This window comes from Sarcophilus harrisii, chromosome 1, assembly GCF_902635505.1.
Source record: "Sarcophilus harrisii chromosome 1, mSarHar1.11, whole genome shotgun sequence".
Lineage (NCBI taxonomy): Eukaryota > Metazoa > Chordata > Mammalia > Dasyuromorphia > Dasyuridae > Sarcophilus > Sarcophilus harrisii.
Genome location: NC_045426.1, coordinates 586,053,740 through 586,068,381, shown reverse-complemented (window position 1 = coordinate 586,068,381; position 14,642 = coordinate 586,053,740). Strand labels below are relative to the sequence as shown.

General features: G+C 31.5%; 1 protein-coding gene across 36 annotated transcripts in view; it reads right to left on the bottom strand.

The window, feature by feature from the left end:
* The window catches only part of RIMS2 (regulating synaptic membrane exocytosis 2), a 775,594-nt gene that overhangs the window by 417,945 nt on the left and 343,007 nt on the right, over positions 1–14,642 (bottom strand). The gene's annotated exons all lie outside the window — the stretch shown is intronic.

The following is a 14,642-nucleotide window of genomic DNA, read 5'->3' as shown; positions in this document are numbered from 1 at the left end:
TTATTTTGTTCTTTTACTGACTGATAAATGCAAAAAAAAAAAGCTGACTTGCATATAAAATAAATGCTTTAAATCACTATTGATTAGAGAAATGTAAATTAAAACCACTCTGAGATACCATTTCATACCTATTAGATTGGTTAAGATGATAAGAAAAGATTATAAGAAAAGAAAATGATAAATGTTGCAAAGGGGCATGGAAAAACTGGGAAATTAATGCATTGTTGGAGGAGTTGTGAATTGATCCAACCATTCCAGAGATCAATTTGGAACTATGCTGAAAAGGCTACAACTGTGTATACCTGTTGGAATCTTTATAAACTGTTAAGTCATTAGAGTTGATAGAGACAATAATTATCTAATTTAGCATGGTTCAGTATGATTGATCTATGAGGAGATGTTATGGGCCAGAACTTGAAACAAGATACTAAGTACAACTGATAAAAACAATGCTTGTGTTCACACCTTTAGAGAGCATATAAGCAAAGTACTCATTGGAGTTCACACGTTTGGGAGATTTCAGAGTTTTTAGTAAGAGATATCTGAATTCACACCTCTCTTAATCCCTGCCTCCAGGAGGAGGAGTTAGCCTTTGGGAGATGATATATAAAGAGGCTTTTAGCTTCAAGTGAATTACTTTGGAACATTGTCAGGGGTCGGAGAGGAGCACTCTGGGAGAAAGGCCACAAACCCTCTCTCAGAGGCAAGAGAGATTTATTGCAACTTTCACCTTGGTGCTGGCTGGAGGCAGAAGAAACCAGAGGCAAAGGACAAGCTGCAAGAGCTCTTGGAAGCAAGCAGAAAGATAGGCCTCTAAGAAAACTAACCAGGTATAATGGAGACAATAAAAGATCGGAACTTTTAGCACCTGGTTGCATTTGGGTGATTATTACTTGAAACTGAAAGTAAGGCTGCCTCCAGAAAACCTCCCTGAGAAACCTTTTCACAGAGAAAACTTTCAAATTATTATTTTAAAGAAAAAGAACACCGCATATACACTTTGATCCAACAATACCATTAATAGATCTGTATTGCAAATAGAACATAAAAAAGAGAAAAGGACCCATATGTATAAAAATATTTATAGCAATTCTTTATGTCGTGTTAAAGAATTAGAAATCAAAGGAATGTCCATCAATTGGGGAATGGCTGAAAAAGTCATGCTCTATGAATGTAATGTAATATTGTTGTGATACAAGAAATGATGAGCAAGCAAATTGCAGATAAACCTGGAAAGACTTGAATGAAGTGATGCTGAAGAAAGTCGGCAAAACCAGGAAAATAACACAATAACAATGAGACTTTGTGATGATCAACTATGATAGACTTAGCTGTTCTCAGGAATATAGTGATCCAAGATAATTCCAAAAGGCTTGTGATGCAAAGTGCCACCCATATCTAGAGGAAGAACTAGAGTATGAATGCAGATCAAAGCATACTATTTTCACTTTTTTAAATTTGTTTTTTGTTTTTCTTTCTCATAGCATTTCCCTTTTGTTCTGATTTTTCTTTCAAAAGATGATTAACGTGGAGATATATTTGAAATGATTGTATAACATCAGATTGCTGTTTTGGGAAGCAAAGGATGGAAGGAGAGAAGGAAAAAATTTTAGAACCCCAAATCTTACAAAAATAAATGTTGAAAACCATCTTTACATGTAATTGGAAAAATAAAATAAAGTACTATTAAATTGAAAATAAAAATGCTGATTTATGGATTACTTCAAATCTAGGATAGATTTCTTGAAGGCCACGAGTATGGGAGACTCCAGAAGCTGCAATTATATAAATGTGACATTTTCTTCCTTCCTTTGGTGGAGAAGAGGTGAGGAGTTTAGCTATAAAGTTCTCAATAGCATTTTAACTAAATTAAATTTCCTTAAATAATTACAAATCTGTCATACTTTGAAATATAATAATAGAATTGCAAAGTTGGAAGGAATCTTAGAGATGAACCCCAATGAATCATATGTTTCATTTCTGACATTCTTAATAAATAGTCATCTAGTCTTTGTCTAAAGACCTCTAAACACAGTGAATTTACTATTCTAGAAAAAGATTATTTTCATTTTTGCTCTGCTCTAGTTGTTATAAACCACTTGGGCAGATTTAATTGAAGGATCAAGTCATATTTGAGCTAATATGCTAAATTTCCACCTACAAGCAGATGCTTAACAAATTATTTTGCCCAAAATGAACAGAACTATATTTTATGCCAAAAGCAACAATTATCAATTCTAAAATAAGTTAAATGCAGTAAAACCATAAAAAGCATTTTCTTTGTTAAGATTTATAAATTTTCTTTCATAAATTAACATGCAGGCAATTTAACCTCAATTATTTTATATTTTATTAAGGGATTTTCAATCACAGACATGCTTCAAATCATCTATTATTAAAATGATAGTATGTCTCTAAGGAGAAAGCTTTTCCCTCCCAATAAGATACCAATAGATTAATTCAATAATTCTGGAAAACAAATAGCATATTCATGCATTTCCATTCTTAAAGTTCTGATGATTACATCATAAGTTTTCTATTCAATTGTAAAACTCGGAATAATGCACTCGTTGTAATGATTATTTAACATGAAAATGTTATTATTTTCTTGAGATAAACATGAAACACTTACCCTCTTGGATCCTCAATTTGCTCACCTCTAAAATGAGGGCAACTGGATTTTCAAGCCTTAAATCTGTGATCCCCTGATCTTTTATTATTGTTCAATAATATAGAACTCTTCATGATCCCATGGGGGTTTTCTTTGCCAAAGGTACTGTTGTGATTTGTCATTTCCTTCTCCAGTTCATTTTATATATGAGTAAACTGAGACAGAATTTAAGTGACTTCTCCAGGATCACACAGCTATTGTCTTAGGTCAGAGTAAGGCCTGGGAAGAAAATCTTCCCAACTCCAGATCTCACATTCTACCCATTGCATCATCTAGCTAGCTATCACCATTCCCATGATCCTAAAAGTATCTAAGTAAAAAACCCATACTAGAGGCAAAAAAATTAATGAATTAGTTCTTAATATGTTAAAAGGGAGAAGATTCTAAAAGGATGGTAAACATCCTGATTATATGTTTTGTCAAACCAAAAAAAAAAAAAAGGGGGGGGCAATAATTTACATTAAGGATAACTTATCTATGTAAATTTATTAGGAAGGACATTTCATAAAGCAGGAATGAATGTTTGGCCACATCTAGCCGAAGGCTTTTTCATCATGTGAAAATACCAAAATGAGTACAGGAAGAAAGAGAGAAGAAAATAAGGAAATTCACACAGAGAAAAGCTTGCAGGGAAAAAATTGTAAAGGAACTGAAGGAATGAGAAACAAAAAAGAGAGACTAAATAAATAAATATTATGGATTAAGAGAGGAGAAATCTCTACAACACTCCAACAATATTTCAACCTGACCCTTTCTCCTAGGAATGAGAACTGGATAATTACAGTAACCTCCAGGTTACTCTTTGTCCAATTCTTTGTGACCCTATTTGAGATTTTCTTGGTAAAGATACAGAAGTGATTTGCCACTTCCTTCTGTGCTGTAGATTTATTCAGTGTTGATTGTAGAGATTGTTAATATATTAATACTGTTATTTAATCATCTAGGACTTGAAAGAGAAGTCCCATTTAAGGTAATAAAATTTTTCTAAAACATAAATAGGACTTACTTAAATGCAACAATAAAACAGTTTTTATAGAAATAAAGAAATAAATTATTATACTATTATTTCATATTTATGTAAAAATTTAAATTAAACCATATACAATATTAAACAAATAAAATCACTAAGTATATTTATAGGATTAGACAAAATAATAAAATTCATAAGAAATAAAAGACCAAGAATGTTAATTGAAATAATCAAAATTGTAAAAATAAAGGACATATGTCCTTAACCAAACTTCATATTATATTACAAAGTAGTAATTATCAAATCTATGTGGTACTGCAGTAAAGCAGACTTTGAAATCAATTAGAGAAGACAAAACAAAATCAAAGATGTATGTAAGTGTAGTATATTCCATAGGCCTAAAGGTATAAACAACTGGGAAAGAGACTAACAAAAAAGAAGTTCTAGGAAAACTAGAAAACTGTGAGATAAGACTATATAAAATAGTTCAGATTCTTACAATATATTCTGACTGCAATAAAATTATAAATAGTTAATTTTTAAAGTAATATCATAACAAGATTAAACATAATAAAAGTTTATATTTTTATATATTATATTTTTGCAACTCTGAAGAATTAATTACAAACAAAAGAAATAATAAAAGACAAAGTATGCAATTTAAATTGTACAAAACTAACAAGTTGTTGCATACCAAAAAAAAAAAAAAATACATCCAGCTAGATTCCTTTCCATCACAAAATCTCTAATGCTATAGTGGAGAATCACAGGACGCCACTTACTCTATGAAATAGGAAAGAAATGTTTTACATATCTCTACTAAAATTCTGTAATCCAAAATCTATTAAGAAGAACAATTTCAAAGACAAACAAGAAGTAGAAGGGCATGAAAAAAGTTTCACAAAAAAGTACATGAACTATTAACAACTTTCAGAAATAGTTCCAAAAATCCATAATCACCCAAGAAATGTAAATTAAGACAACAAATTAAGTACTTATTATGTGCCAAATATTACACTTAGCACTGGAAATGCATTTTTAAAAGACAGTCTTCTCTATTAAGGTGCCCATAATTTAGTTGGAAGAATTAATACATATAATTAAGGTTTAGCCATAGAAGGAGTGCAAGATCCCAGTGGGTCTAATGATTTAGATGCAAGGTGGATGGCAAAACTGAGAATTCCTTGGGGTACACTAGCAGGTCAGATTATAATGCCTGGAGGCCTTGAGGGCATAGTGGCAATACAGATGGTAAAGCCCAGTGAAGCTTTAAAAATCATGTCAAGGCAGATGGCAAAGCCTGGCAGTTCTCCATCTTAACAGAAGTTTTAGTATTAATGACTTTCTGTTCATCAAAGTGGTCTGAGCAGTCATGTCTACCCAGTAAGATAGGGGTGTTGAGAAAGACCTAAGCGTGGCCTGGCCTACCAGTAATGGAAAGAAAAGAATGGACCTGAGGTTTAGAGATAAATAGGGATTCTGAATTGATGGGGAGAGACTTCATCATATAGCTGGACCCTCTGTCGATTCTGAATTGGCCAACTTGTGGAAAGAAGTCACACTGATGAGTTATTTTTTTTAAAATTTGATCTATGAATGTAATGAAATAATATTACACTATAAAGAATGTAAAGAATTCAAATAAACATTAATAGATGTGTATATATTTGTAGCCTCAGAGCCTTCCCTAGTACCTAATATAACAAATACTAATTTATTAATAAATAAGCAATTTGGCTAATAGATATCTGTTGTATGAATGAATGTCCTTCTTAAAGTCCACACAATTTCCTATAGATAATAAGTTTGCTCAAATCCTCCTATTCATAGGTAGCATTGAATTAATTATAAATGCAGCCAATTCTAGTACATTATACCACCACTTCAGTGAAATTTATAATCACAGTGAAAAAGTAATCCTTCAGTACTTCAGTATTCTCTCAACTATAATGGCCTCCCTCCCAAAATATCCTGTATTTAACTGCTTTGTATATACCAGTATTCATTAAGTTTATATGCAATGCACATAAAATTTAACATATGTATTTGTATCATATGTGATAGACTTTGTGTATATGCATATTAACTTTACATATATTACATATAAAGTAAACATATATAAATTTTGTTATGTATTTTCATATATGCACATTATCTCTTATGATTATAATGTAAACTCATTGCAAATAAGAAGTGCTTCATTATTTTTTATTCTCTCACCCATCTTTGTACCATACAAAATGGGAATTTAATAAATATCTGTTAAATGAAAGATCATAACTCAATCATGATTTCTCACCTTGTGAAATTCTTGACTGAGTTCTCATGTAGATTCCTTATAGATGATCTAGTCAAAGCATTACAGGCCTTCTTCTAGGTGCTTTTACATTTTGACCATAATTCATTGTAATCCTATATCAATATATATGTGCTAAATGATATACTTTATATAACTTCTTGAATGTCAGTAATCTTTGGAATTATGGTACAGTTTTAATTGCATCCACGATTCATTTCTTCACTGCCTTTTGGGGTTACCTATACCTTTGATTCTTTAGAGATTTCTTACAGATTATGAGCTCTTCCAGATGCTTCTATTTGTATATGATATTATACTTAGTGTATCATCTGAGATATTACAGAGTTTTCACAGTGAAATCTATAACAAACTATACAGAAGTCACTAAAAAGAATTTATTAAGTACTTTCTATGTGCCAGGCAGTGTGCTAAGCACACCGTTAATGCAACTGCAAACAAAAAGAACAACATTCATGCTATTAAGGAGTTTATATTCTAATGGGAGAAACAATGCAAAAAAGAACTAAAAATATGATTTAATAATGGAAATGTCATTAAAGAAGCTACATTACTATTTGTTAAGATGCTATGCTCTAGCAACAGTGAGACCATGGAGGAATGAAGGAGAAAGAGCCTGTGCAGGGACAAGGTAAAAAGAGTTCAAGAAGAGTGAAGAGAAAAGCCAAAAAAGAAATCAAAATATGGCTGGCCTAAAGAATTTCCTTAATAAGGAGGTTTTAGGATCAATAGACTAGTCAGAGGAAGGGGCCACTGGGCCACAGTGAACTTGCAAACTGAGAGGTCAGGAGGAGAGAAACAGAAAAAAAAAAAAACTAATAAAAAAGCCTATTGTTAGTTTGTAACACACAATTAAAAAGTTTTTTCCATTAAGTTAGTACATTAACCACAGGTATTTGGAATAGTCATTGTAGACAGATGATAGGTTGGGTTCAAAATTGAAATAGAGGAATAAAACAGGCTGGATTGTATTTAGGAAATTCAAAGTATTTTTAATTCTCAAAAATTTACTCCTAAGCATAAAAACATGTTCTATAAAAATACAAATGATTTCTATGAATGCTCTATGGTTTTGAATATTGGAAGTCCAATCTCTGAAGAAGTAAATTTGTAACAAGAAAAAGTGGATAAAAAATACATATTATATCAAATGTGTTCATTGAGATGTAGCTTGAAATAGATTAATTAAAACTAATTTAATATATTAAAATCACTGTAAGTGTCGAGAATATAAATTATAAAACAAAATAGTCCTCTGTTCTCAAAGAATTCATATTCTAAATGGGGAAGATAATATGTAGAAAAGGTTTTAACTGCAAATCAAATGAAAAGATCCCATCTTTCCTATTGTCTAACAGCAAAGAAAATGGTGATGCAGTTTCTTTACTGTCATTTCCACTAATAAAATCCTTTAGTTCATGATGTTGAACCATTTGACAATTCCAAAGACTTTAGTAAAAGAAAAGATCTAGGAAGGAAAATGAGTATAATAGAAAATTATTGCATTAAAGAAATGATGAATATCAAGATTCCATTATAGTCATACATCACAATGCTATAGAGAGATAGTCCCACAGGGAAGCAGATAATACGATAGAAAAGGTATTGAATTTGGAGTAAGAGTACCTGAGTATTCTTTCATTTAATATCTGTTATTCCACACATATAATTTAATTCTTCCTGGTCTCAGTTTTCTCATTTTTAAAATGATATTAAAAATTGGATCAAATTATCTATTGATCCTTTCTGGATGGTCTCATATTGAGATTGAGTAGGAGGAAGAGCTTTAACTCATAAAGGAAACTTTTTTTTATTATTTTAGACCCCCTAGTGTTGCTGCAATATAGGCATATCTGATTCCATGATCATTGTGATATTATTTAGAAATACTATTGTAAAATAGGAAAAAAAAAATCCATAGATGTGGAATAAGAGACTATTATTGTTGTTCAATCTTGTCTAACTCTTTGTGATCCCATGCACCATACTGTCTAAGAAATTCTTATAGAAAAGACACTAGAGTGGTTTGCCATTTCTTTTTCCAGTGGATTAAAGCAAATAAAGGTTAAGTGACTTGCCTGATGTCATACAGTTAATAAGTATCTAACTCTGGATCTGAACACAGATCTTCCTGACTCAAGACCCAGCACTCTATCCACTGAGTCATCTAGTTTTCCCTGTAGTTAGGATATTAGATTTAAACCCTGACTTCTTATTTTTGTGTGATCTTAGCCAGGCTACTCCATTCCTCTGGGATTGAGTAACTTCACCTGTAAAATGATAGCACTGAAACAGATTATTTCTAAGGTCCTTTCCATCACAAAATCTCTAATGCTATAGTGACGAATTCACAGGACACCACTTACTCAAAAGAATTTATGCAATAACATAAAAGGCTCTTTTTTACTTATATTTTCAAAAAAGTGATACAAAAGACATAGATGAAGATATTTAGGACAATAAGATGGGGGGATATTGAGAGTAAGTATGAGAAACATATGGACATTCATTAGAGCCCCAGTAGAAGATGTTTGAGAGAAAATGAATAATCATTGTACTGGAAAAATATCTTAATAAATTCAAAGTCTATCAATTGAAGAATAGCTACATAGACGAAATCATGGATTTTTTTTAAAGCATCAAAGTATTTAAATGAAAGTTAACCTATGTTCCTCCAATATCCATTTTCTTGGCTATTTTCTGGATTCCTCCAATCCATTTTCTTGTCATTTTATTGCTTCCCAGTTTCTTCAAATACCACAGTAAATGGGGGAATTAATGAAAAAATGAATACCACTAAAAGATGAATATTCATTTTTTCATTAATTCCCCCATTTACTTAGTGTTCATGGAATGGTACAATTCACCTCTTTCATATTTAAGGACTATTTCCAGTGACTTCATTAATTAAAAATAACAAGAAATTTTATATAGAAGCAAAGAAATAGTCAATTGTTCATGTCAATTATCAGACATTACCTAGATTTGGGAGTAAATACAGAAGATCTCTTTTGATTACTTTCAAGTCCAGGAATTATGACTAAATAAAACCAGGCAAACACCTCCAACCTTACTTGCTCAGTAGGGGAAAGAGAAGAAGCAGGGGGAGAGGGAGATAGTTAGGGATTATTCAAAAGGAAGAGATAATTTTGTTAAATTGTTTATTATTGCAATCTGGAAAGTTTAAGGAGGCACATCATATCTTGTTCTATTTTTTCCAGATTTTAATGTTTTATCATCTAGTATGTTGCTTTTTGGCAGGTACTCTATTTTATGTTAAAGGACCTCAGAAAATCATGATCTTTTAAATTTCGAAGGGAATTTAGAAGTAACTTATTATAATAATCCTTACTAAACTTTACTACAATATTCTTTGACTGATCCTACACAAAGCATATCACTCAATTCTAACGATTTTAGTGTAAAATTTACCAGAAGCACAAAAGTCTGGCAAATGGTCATGTGGCATTTGCACATTCTATATTTCTTACTCTTTGTCAATTTTAGAGATCTCTCACTTCCCTCTCCATTTTTACCAGCCCCCATAAGAACAAAAAAGAAAAAAAAAAAGGCTTAAAGAAACCTTATATTACTTTTGAAACTTTGACAATCAAATTAAGCATTGTGAAGTGCATTGCTTCGTAGAGACAAATTGCTTCCAATTTTTGCCTCCTACTGACACTCAGATAAAGAATTATTCAGTCTCATTATGGTAGCACTTAGAGACAAAAATAAAAGATTTTTTCCATTATACAAGAAGCAACATCTGTTATTAATTTTGAAATCTTTTGGCAGTTGCTTGTTATTTTCAATGTTGATATAAGCCTGCCCGCATTTCTTTTCTTGAAAGTTTGAAATGAATTAAATAAAAGAATGATCAAATGTCACCCAGATTTTCACTTCACTTAGGTAATCCTAAATCACATGATGCTGAGACTTATTCTGATTTCTATAAATCTCCAGTTGCAAATGAAGATATATGCAATACATAAAACATTATGCACAGATGAGATTCCAAAATTAAGTAATGCTATGAAATTCATATACTAATAAGAAAAATAATTCCATATACTATAAATAATGTTGTCAAAGAAAGTAACTGCTTAATCTTTCACTTTAACCAACAAGGAAAAAAGATGATAATTTGACTGAACACAAAACACAAGTTAAAGAGGAGAAATACAGTTTACATAATTAAAGAATGTTGAAAAGGTGAATAATTACTTGAAAAGGAAAGGACCAAAAACAAATGTCATTTCATTCCTATTCAACTCATGAACACAAATAAAATTTTTAAAAAATCAATTGAATGTTTTTGTGAAGATGTAATTTTGAAATTTAATACTGATAAAAATAGGTAAATTGTTTAAAACCTCAAAATACATAAAAATCAAGAAAATATAAATATCTTAAGGTCTTAATAACTAGGATTGCAAAGGACTGGCCATTTAGGAGACTTAAAAAGGAAATAAGAATAAAAGAATTTAGAAAATGTTTCTAATTTGAATGAAAGAAAGGCACAAAATTTTAAAATAAAGGCAAATAAATATACTTTTATCTTTGTATCACTGGAGTCTAACATATTTCTTAACAGATAGTAATTGCTTAATAAATGTTTCTTTATTTGAATAGAATAACTGGAAAACATGAGAATCTATTGGTAGTCACTCAGAAAAATATGAGATACTGAGAAGAAATCAAAAATGTTTTGGAAAGACTAAAATATAACTGAACAAATTAATTTATTTGAATGCTGGAATGCCAAGTTATGCACATAAGACGGAGGTAAGAATATAATTTCTGTCTCTCTCCTCTGATGCCCATAGAAATCCTGCATTGCTCTCATGGATCTTAAAATACCAAAAATTTGAATATGTGCTCTAATTTCTTCTTTACATCTATAAGCCCCTTTGGGGGAGGAATTGTATGTACTCATTGAAGCATACACTTAGCATTAGAAAGAATATTAAAAGTTGTTTAGTCCAATCTTTTCCTTTTAAAAATAAAAAAATGGGGGACTTGAAAGGATACATGATTTATCTGAGTAATTTTTTGTATCATCCATAGTGCCTAACATTGTCCCTCTGACATACTGGCCAATAAATATATGTTAAATGAATGTTGAATAAGTGGTTGTATTGGTTGATTCTAGATGAATGACTTATTTTATATTTTTCAATCCCTAAACTCCTAACTGTAATACAGCAATAAGTTCAGTTTTCAGAGCGATGAGCACTATGCAATTGTTCTGATAAGCATAGATTTTTTTTTTCTCAAAAAATTCCTAAAGATTCTTCAGGGAGCTACTGGGTTTCATAAAACAAAGTATGGAAAATGTTCCTAGAATAAATACATAATTCAAGTTCTATTTTGTATTTTAGGGAATAGAAAGTCACTCTTATAAACAGGAAGATCAGGGTTCAAATTCTGCTTTTTACACATACTGGCAGTGTGACACTGTACAAAGCTCTTCATCTTTCAGTATTCCTAGATAACTCACTAAAACTATAAGTTTCAGGGAAAGTGTTAACCTGCATTGGGAAAGGCAGTTTTGTTAACTAAAAGTTCCAGATTCAGTTTGGAAAAGTACCTTGCTAGTGATATACAACTGACTGATGATCATACCTAAATTATTTTATCAGCATTGCATCAGCTTAAAGAATACATGCTAAGACTAAAAGCAACTTATTTATTTTTATCATTAACCTTCATCAAGGAAAATAGAAATGTATTCTTCATCCTACAGAACACAGAATAGGATGGTACTCATCATACTTAAGAAAGCCAAAAGGAATTCAAAATGACAACCAGGTTGGAGTTAAGTCCACACAGTGAAATTATCTATCAATAGATGAATAAAACAATAATGGAAAAATCAACTATATCAACCACAACAAAAAGATGTCCCAAGATACAAAGACAGCAAGGAAAAAAAAATGAAAATTAAGCTGAATGTGAATCAGCAATAGAATGCTGTTATATAAAAATGGACATGAAATGGGGATATTTAAACTGGATTATGCCATGCAAGAGTCTGGAAATAATCCTTCTATATTTGGCCTTCACTGATGCTATCTTCAGTACTAAAACACAGTGGCCAGTTCTGCTTTGCATATTTTTAAAGGATTTTGAGAACAAAAAGATAGTACATAAAAGAAGAATATAAATTATATTTTTACAAGGGAAAATTTTAAAAAATGAAATTATTTATCCTGGAGAAAATAAAACTACCATAGTGATTATCAAAAGAAGAATGTCCATGTCTTGCTCTCTGACTCAATAAAGTCAGAAATGGGCTAAAAGGGCACCAAAAGAAAATGTGGTTAAATATAATCAATTAAGTAATTACTTATCAAGCTCTAAATCATAAGCCCAGTGCTGTTTTGGATCATTCCAATTCAAGGAATGAAACAATCCTTACTCACAAGAAGTATACATTCTAATGAGGGAGGACAAATTAATGCCATATAAATATAAAGTGGATAAATGAAAATATTTTGAATAAGTTAGGTTTAAGATGTCCCAAGGATATCAAGTTTGTCTCAGTAGACAATGTTGATATGGGACTGAATCTCAGAAAAAAGAGTGGGACCAAGACATAGATCTAGAAATTATGTGCATAAAAAGGACAGTTAAACACATAGGAGCTAATGGTTACTGAGCGAATAAAGGGAGAAGAGAAGGCCTCAGCCAAAAACTTGGGGAATTTTCATAAGTAGGAAAAATGGTACCATGGGCAGCAAAGGAATCTGGGAATAGGTCAGATAAGTAAGTAGAGAATCAGGAGGCAATAGTCAAAAAATAAAGAGAATGGAAGTATCCAGGATGCTGGGGTGGTCAATAGAATCAAATACAGGAAACAAGTTTAGAGGAATGATGATTGAAGAACTGAACTATAGGTATGATGAACTCTGAAACATACCAATAAGTTTGGCTATGAAATCACATCCTTTGTAACTATATTAAAGTAGGATATCTGCCCTTCCAGGGTCACAAGAACTCAAGACTATTTAATCACTTAATTAAAACCGGTCTCTCCAAAATTACCAATTATCTTTTGATTATCAAATTTAATAGCCTCTTCTCAATTTTTTTCTCAATTTTCTTGCCTCCCTGGAATACTTGATCTTGTCACTCATCTTTTTGGCGTTCTATCCTAAGGTTTTGTGACAATGTTCTTTCTGATTCTTTTATTACCCTAGTATCTCCTCAATATCCTCTGCTGGATCTTATTCCAGATCATGTCACTAAATGTGGATGTCCCCTAAAGCTCTGCCCTGGGCCCTTTTCTCTCTTCCTATATATTAATTTATCCTCTTTATTCAAATGATTCCCACATCTATATATCCAGCTCTGATCCCTTTCCTGAGCTCCAATCTCATAGCACCAATTGCCTTTCTTACATTTTAATTGGATTTTCATCAATATTTCCAACTCAATATATCTGAAAGAAAACTCATTACCTTTCCCTCAAACTCTCTCCTCTTCCTCTTTTCCCTATTATGTTTAAAGGCATCACTGTTTTTCCAAATACCTAGGCTAACATCAATGTCATCCCTGAATCCTCCCTCTCACTCACTTCATATATTCAGTCTGTGAACCAATCTTATTTCTACCTTGACATTTTTCATATACAAATCCTTCTCTTTAACACAGCCACTGTTTATGAGATTTTCCTTCATTTACACTGTCTATACCTTGAATGTACCTATTAATTTGTATGTTGTCCCCTTTAAAATTTGAGCTTCTAGAAAATAGAGAGATTTTTGTTCTTTTTACATTGCCTGTGCCCTTTCACAAGGTACCTAGTTCTTCATAAATATCTGTCGACTTACTGTTCTTGACAGATCACCTGAGAAATCCATGTCATATTTGTCATCTTAATGAAAAGTGGGGATATAGGCAATTTCAGTATTGTTAACATGGACATTTCTTTCTCCATAGGGAAGGGTTACTTTACTTGGTTTTCTTTCCAAAGTAAAATTACAGTGTAGTTGGTTGCACAGGTAGGAGATCATGAGAATACTGTAAGGGAATAACTGGAAGATTCAGGTAAAAGAAGACAAAGACCATGGAATCATAGATCTAGATGTGAAAGAAAACTCAGAGCCCATCTATTCCAATTACCTCATTTTACAGAGTAGGAAATTGAGTTTGAGACATGTTGAATGACTTTCCCTAAGTCATATATGAAATAAAAGTCAGAGATGAGTTGTGCATCACAAAGTCCTCTGACTCCAAGATTGGGGCTCTTTTCACTATACCATACTGCCTTTAAGGAAATCCTTTTTGCATTTCTTAAGAATGAGGCTAAGGAATTCAGAAATTGTCAAGGTCAGAATAGTGCGATGAAAAATATTTGAATTGTTTTTGTGTTTACATAATGGCAATTTGTAGATGATTTAGTTGCATACAGAAAATAAAATTTACCTGCTCTGACTACTTGGAAAGGTTGTTGTAAGTATTAAATGAGAAAATCCACATAAAAGAGCTTTGAAAATCACAAAACATCATGGAAATACCAAATATAATTTAGAAATGTATTATTATCATTATTACATTATAACCTTTATTACATTATAACCTTTAACTTTTCTCTAATTCACATGTATACATTTTATTATATTCTCTGCAACAAATGACCAAGTCTACAAAAAAAATTAGCCAAATTTTTTTTCATTAAT